Consider the following 7,827-nt stretch of genomic DNA (forward strand, 5'->3'; position numbering starts at 1 on the left):
TTATTTTAGAGAGCCTTGTAGTTAGAGTCTTGTCTTTAGTTTCTTTTCAGGTTATTATTTTTATTTGACCGCCGATTTGGCGCAGTCTGTGAGCGTCAAGAGCACGCAATTGTAATTTATTACGTTGAATAAAAAGGGACTTAAACCCTTCACAAGCTTCTATCTTTTATACAAGTTTTCACAGTCACCTCTTGGTTGCGTGCAAGTTGGAGGCGCGCAACGTTACATTGGCGCCCGAACACTTATCGAACTGAAATGGCCGAAAATTGGATGGAAGCCGCTGAACAACACCAAGAAATGACATGCCAGATGGAAGGATTTGGATACCTGGTCCAGACTTTGAGAGCGTCAATCAAGGCAAACGTCCATTTCGACGGAAAACATTCGGTGGCGGTATTTTTAGAAGGTCTAGAAAACCACTTTCAGCTCTACCCTGTTCCTGAAAGACAAAAAGTTGCCATCGCCACATCAGCACTAAGAGGAGAGGCCGCGCTATGGTGGCAAAATATAGGCAAATTTTTATTAGGGGAATTTGGAAGCCAGACATATACATTTGAAAATTTCAAAAAATCGTTAGTAAAGGCCTTCCCCATAGTGAAAGACCGCGCACGGCTGGAAGCCGAACTATATAGTTTCTATCAACGGGATATAGCAGAATTGACGGACTTTATTCTACGAAAAATTAAGCTAACGGATATGCTGTATGGGAAGAAACCCGATGCGGAGATTATTGAAATAATCTTGCCAAGATTGTTACCCGCTGTTCAAGACTACTTTGAAATTAGAAACCCAAGCACATTGCAGGAACTCTTCGAATTGGCGGTGAAATTTCAAAATCGCAGAATAGCGGAAAAGCGAGAGGGGAAACATATTCTCAAAGTACCCGAAGGAAATCTTCAAATGAGGAAACCAGAAATGGAAATCGCTCTTATGGGGGAAAGAGCTATCAAGCTAACTCATCGAAACTCGAAGGTCAAGGCCCAAAAAGAAAATTTGAAAATAAACATCCGCGTACCCAGAAGGCACAGATTGAAAGGAAAGCTTTAAACGAGTAGAGGGGCCTGTGAAAGGGAGGGTCCAGACCCCGGAAGTTTTAAAAAAACCCTCAAATAGACATTTAAATACGGTCATCGTAAAAAACTCACAGCTACCAATTATACAAGTCCTGGTTTGCGATGTACCAGTAGAAGCCCTCATCGATACAGGAGCAGAAGGAAATTTCATGAGTGAAAATTTCTTCAAAAAGAATTTTTATAGGGTACGATTATTTAAAACCAAAAATACGGAAATTATAGCGGCGCAAGGAAAAACATGTCACTGCATCGGGAAATTATCATTAAACTTACAGGTAAAAGAGGAAAGTCTCAAAGTATTAATTTTTGTAATGAAAAATCTGCAAAATTCTCTTATTTTAGGTATGGAGTTTTTAAGGGCCGCGAGGGGAAAATTAAATATTCAAGATAGTTCCGTGGTGTTGGAGATGGACCAGAGGGTGGTGGAACCTGTGGAGACACCGCAAGTGGACCTTAGCCATCTGAATGACCATGAAAGGAAAGCAATACAGCAAGTGGTGAGTAATTTTTCTCATTTATTTTCAGAAAAACCAGGAAACTGCCAAATAGTCACGCACAAGATTCAATTAAATGCCGAAAAACTTTGTAGGACTAAACCTTATCGTTATGACAAACAAAAAGACGTAATCATCGAAGAACATATTCAGGAGATGTTAAAGAATAAAATAATAACGCCAATAAATAGTGAGCACGCGAGTCCAGTCGTGCTATGTAGGAAAAAGAACGAGTTTCCTTCTTCGGATAAAAGGGCTTGGAGGTTTGCTATTGATTACAGAAAACTAAATAGTATTACCAAATTTCCAGTTTACCCTTTGCCGGTTATAGACGAGATCATTAGACAGATCAAATCGACAAGATATATGTCTACTTTGGACTTAACGTCTGGCTACTATCAAATAGCTATGAGACCCGAAGATATACATAAAACCGCGTTTATAACAAGATCGGGCACTTATGCATTTTTACGCATGCCCTTTGGGTTGTGTGGGGCCCCATCAACATTCCAGAGAACTATGGACATTGTTCTAAAGCCTGTCCTAGGAAAATCGACTTTAATTTATCTAGATGATATAATTATAACGAGTAGTACGTTGGAACAACACATTAATGATCTAGAACAAGTTTTTAAATTATTAAAAGAGGCCGGTCTTACAATTAACGCCTCAAAATGCAAATTCGCAACTAAAGAACTTAAATATCTCGCTTATAAAATTTCGCAAAAGGGTATAGAAACGCAAGATTCAAAAATAAATGCTATTAAGAATTTCCCACCGCCCAACACCGCCAAGAAACTTTCTTCTTTCCTTGGGTTATGTTCTTACTATCAATCTTTCATAAAAGATTTCGCTAATATTGTTGAACCACTCTTAGTAATCAAAAGAAAAAAGAGTAAATTTACGTGGACAGCGGAAGCTAACACAGCTTTTGAAAGATTAAAAGAAGCGCTAATTAATGCCCCTGTTTTAAAATTCCCGGAGGGGGACGAAAACCTGGAAATTGCAGCAGATGCGTCAGACTATGCGGTGGGTGCGACTCTTATGCAAAATAACCATCCTCTGGCATTTTTTAGTAAAACATTGAATCAGACACAAAGGAATTATACAGCTACAGAAAGAGAAACATTAGCCGTATTAATGGCTGTACACAAATTTCGAGTTTATTTCGGCAAATCGCCAGTAACAGTCTTTTCGGATCATGCGGCTGTTGGTAGACTTTACTCGGGGAAAAACCTAACGCCCAGGTTAATAAGATGGGCTTTAAACTCCAAGAATATAATATCACAATAAAATACAAACCGGGTAAGGAAAGCAATGTAGCTGACGCACTTTCTCGTATAAAACTGGACGATGAAGGAAATGAATTTAAATGCGCTGTGTTGACTTCAAAAATTTTAGATTCTAGAGATACGATTATTACTGAACTGAAAGCTGATCCTGAATTTGGAAATATCTATGCTTATTTGAAAGACCCCGAAAGCTTCGAGCACACAGATATCGAGGCGATAAGAAATAGAGCAAAAAACTATGAAATAATAGATAATTTATTGTTCTATACGAAAACAACAAACGAAAATCTTGAGTATAAGCCAGTCATCCCAGCCTCGCTTCGATTAAGCATTTTGAAGGAATTACACGAAGCAAAAACAGCGGGCCATTTAGGGGTCAGAAAGACTTTAAAAAGGGTACGCGAGGCGGTATATTTCCCGCAATTATACAAAATAGTAACGGCGTATGTCAGGTCCTGCAATCAATGTCAGTTAATAAATGATATTAATTACAGCCCGGCCATTCGCGCTACATTTCCGAATGAAATTTTAGGCATAGATCTTCTTGGTCCCTTCCCCCAGAGCGAGTTAAATAAAAATCGTTTTCTTTTAGTAATAGTAGATCATTTTTCAAAATGGACAGAAATTGTTCCACTTAAACGCGCGTCAGCCAAAACAGTCGCAGATGCATTCTTACACAGATACATTTTAAAATACGGTGCACCGATAAAAGTCATTAGCGATAACGGAAAACAATTCATTAGTCAAATATTTGAAAACATATGCAATGGACTTGATATACGCCATATCAAAATGGTTCCGTATATACCACAGGCTAACATAGCAGTAAGAGTTAATAAAAACATTGTAAAAATAATTCGCAGTTACGTTAGCACACATCACAAGCGCTGGGATGGCTACATAAATGAATTAGCTTATGCTTTAAGAACGGCACATCATGATACTACGGGAAAAACTCCAGCAGAATTATTTTTAGGCAGAAAGTTAATTACGCCTCTAGATAAATTATTCTTTGTGCAACAAAGAGAGCAGGAATTTAGACAAAAGGACGTGCAAAAGCTAATTGATCAGGCGCTTAAAACCTCGGATACGGCAAGAAATAGACAGAGAATTTATTATGATAGAAAACGCCGTGAAGCAGATTTTAAAGTTGGGGATAAAGTATTGAAACGGAAATTTTCTTTATCAAGTGCCCCAGACAATTTTATGGCAAAGCTAGCTCCAAAGTTTGAAGGCCCCTATGTAATTCAGGAAATCAAAGGAGTAGTCTTATATCTTAAAAACGAGAGAGGGGAAATCTGTAAAGCAAGTCCCGACCAGGTGAAAAAATACTATAATCCAAATGATTTTGAAATCCTTAAAAGTTTCATGCAGGACTCAAGTCTAAACGAAGTAGAAGGTCCAGAGATAACAACAACTATTCCACCACCCAAGAAACAGAGAACTGAAGAGAGACCTAGCCCTTCTACAACCCGGACGTCGGTAGCAAAAAGAAAAAATAACTTTCAAACTCCAGCGTTTAAGAAAAACAAAAATACAGATGAACCGGGTAAAGAAACCGTGGTAAAGAGAAAAACACCACCTACAAAGGATCGCAGGAGAAATTATACATCAAGGAGAACGCGCACACGGCCACAGAGTCAGGTGCCAGCAAGGCCGCCGTTCCGGAAACTGAAACGCCAACAGGAGGCACAAAAATACGAGGAACAGAAGAAATTCAAGAAGGACTCCAGACCGGAGGACGTCAAGACCAGCCGTCCCAGGGAAAAACGGAAATGCCAACCACCAGACGATTACTCCGCCAAGAGGCCAGCATGTAGAGGACACAAAAGAAAAAGTAATGTGGACGACACTCGGAGGTCAATAAGGAGAAGATTGACATCCATGAAACCTCTAACTTGGGAGCAATATTGCTAAAAACGAATGACGGAGTTTCAAGCATCGAAAACTCAAAGATAAGTTAAAACCTTCTATAATTTTTTTTTCTCTTTTGTTCCGAAATGTTATGCATAAGTACGAAGTTCTATGTTTTGACGAAAGTCAATATGTCTCGGTTGAGACTTAGTTTTGTTTTACTTTATTTAGCTAAGGCAAAAGTATTATTTTCTTTAAGTGTAAAAGCTAGAAACAAGCATTTTCTGTTGGTCGAAAGACTAATTCTGTTATGTTAAAGCCAAAATTTGGCCGAAGATAAAAATAACTTCGTATTCTTGTATTAATAAGAATTTTAGTTTCAGTGCCGCCAGCTTGGCGAAGAATGAGTAAAGTAAAAATTTATTTTCTCTTATTCATTTTATGGTAAATTGTAAAAATCATATGTATTAAAATTTTGTAAATGTACGTAAATACTTGAATGTTATGTAAAAGTAGAATTTAGTCTAGAAGCATAAAATTGTAGATGCTAAAAGTGAATGCTTAAAAGCAATGAAGTCAAAATTTAAATATTAAATTGTAGATAAAGTCATGCTTTAGAGCGAAAGCCTGCATGTTTAAAGATGAATGAGGGGAAAGTTAGAATGAATGTATTTTGTAGGGTTCTCCACCCACATTTGAATTTTTAAGAATATTAAAGTAGCTCATTGAGTTGTAGAATGTCGAGTAAGGTGTGTCTATTTGGTCGTTGAATTCTAACAAATCATGGTGGTTAGGGGAAGTGTTGTAAGACTAAAACACGAATATTCCCGTTTGACACTACACACGGTGGAGAGCCAGGGTAAAGTTAAATTAATGCTTGAAAAATTGAATGAATGTGAAGTAAGCAATAACTAAGAAAAACGAATCGTTTAAAAACAAAAATTTATTGTGTCAAGAAAGTGTAAATTATAATGTATTTAGAAAGATACTGATACTTATTCCTTCCAGATGCTGGAAGGAAAGACCAAGATTGATTGATGAAGTCCAGGAAAAGTTGCTGTAAGAAGAGAAAGTTATAACTATCAACAGAAATTTTAGTATACAATTTGTTACATAAGATTTTTTTTTGTGTAAACGAGGTTCTCGCCAGTTAGTTCAGAATTAGAGAAACTTACAATAGGTCGTTTGTAGGACCTGCTTCCAAGTTTTCCAAATTCTGGCAGCGGCAAATGTAGGGTTTATATTTATTTTAACTAACATTTATTTTAAGTTTAAACTATCTTTCCTGTCAAGCCTTACTTGCCCCTGGAACTGCCAATGCCAGAATATGTAAATTTTAGTAGAACGCTCAAGGATTCAAATTATCAGCGGAAGTATTATGATTTAAATAGAAAGGAAACGAGTTCGGGGTGTGATGTTCTTACTTCACGAGCGTGGAGGTAGTTAGCGAGAAATTGAAGAACCCCGCGTTTCGGCCTATGTGCTTGGCGGGAAGTAGTGTTAATCGTTCAAGTGAGCTTCAAGTCTGCTGAATTAGCAGCGGTATTGTAAAACGCGGTGAGTTAGTTATTTTAGAGAGCCTCGTAGTTAGAGTCTTGTCTTTAGTTTCTTTTCAGGTTATTATTTTTATTTGACCGCCGAGTTGGCGCAGTCTGTGAGCGTCAAGAGCACGCAATTGTAGTTTATTGAAGTTATAACGTTGAATAAAAAGGGACTTAAACCCTTCACAAGACTGTCTTTTATCCAGTTTTCACAGTCACCTCTTGGTTGCGTGCAAGTTGGAGGCGCGTAACGCTACAAGTTTCTGCAGTGGAGCAACAAATTGAAGAAAACGTTTCTGCCGTCCAACACCAAATCGAACAAAAAATTAATGACAGGGTTTCTGTAGTTGCCAAAGAAGTTGATACTTTAAAGAAATTCGTAGCGATGACAGGGAACAATTCCGATGGTTTTAAATTCTTACCCATGCCTGCTCGTCCCTTACTGAAGCTATCTATGTATTATGGGAAGACCTCTTGGCAAGTTTATAAGACGCCATTTTCTATACTGGAGAATGCAAATGAATGGGATTCCCAAGCTAAGGCTTGTCATCTCGACGCTTCTCTGACAGCAAACACAGCGTATATCCTTCAGACTCTTCCCGAAAACCAGAGATTAGACTTCGAAGCTCTATCTGGTGCTATGGAGCTGCGCTTCAGCGAGAAATGTTTAAAAGACTACAGCAGGTTTCAATTAAAATTCCGTCAACAGAAGTCCACCGAAACACTCCAGGAGCTCGCGACGGATGTTGAAAAGCTGTCTCACCTCGCCTTTACGAAGTACCCGAGAGAAACAAGAGAAATACTGTCCCTGCAGTACTTCATTGATGGTATTCGGGATTCGGAAATACAGATGGCTCTACGAATGGCGAATGTCAAGAACTTAAAAAGCGCTCTAGTATACGCCATGAAATTTGAGGCAGCCCAACAAGCAACTCGCAGAGATCGCCACCCTTTCAGAGCTGCTCATGTAGAAGAGCCAGTGGACCAACTGCCTACTCGTCTAAACGATTTAACGAGTTAACGCCTTGAGGCGGAATAGGAGTGACATGAAACAAACACTAAAGTGCTGGAACTGCGGTACTGAAGGCCACATACGAAGAAACTGCAGAATACCCCAGGGTACGGATGTTAAGACCTCTCCCAACACGAAACAGGGAAACTAATTAGTGGCCATCTCGCGGGGCGGAAGTTGCCAGATGATGAGAAGAACTTTACTTCTGCCATGAGTGGCGGCAGCAATAGACTCTTCATCATGGGACATATCAAACGGGGTTCCCTGAAATATGATGATCGATAAAGGAGCCAACGTTACAATCATCAGAAAAGATTTGACTCAAGAAACGGAAGGTAAACTTATCTGGACGCCGCCCTGCATTACTCTGTAGACTGTGTGAAGGCGATGTCACTGAGCCTTCAGCAAGTCACGGGCCTCTCCCATCGTCCTCGTCAGAAAGAAAGACTGCTCAACAAGATTTTGCGTTGACTATCGCTGGTCGAATGAGGTTACGAAGAAAGACAGTTACCCTCTTTCTAGAAATGAAGACATTCTGGACACTCTTTCTGGAAGCAAGTG

Source organism: Stegodyphus dumicola, chromosome 3 (genome assembly GCF_044657685.1).
Source record: "Stegodyphus dumicola isolate Sdum_Otavi_A_Nest chromosome 3, ASM4465768v1".
Classification (NCBI taxonomy): Eukaryota; Metazoa; Arthropoda; class Arachnida; order Araneae; family Eresidae; genus Stegodyphus; species Stegodyphus dumicola.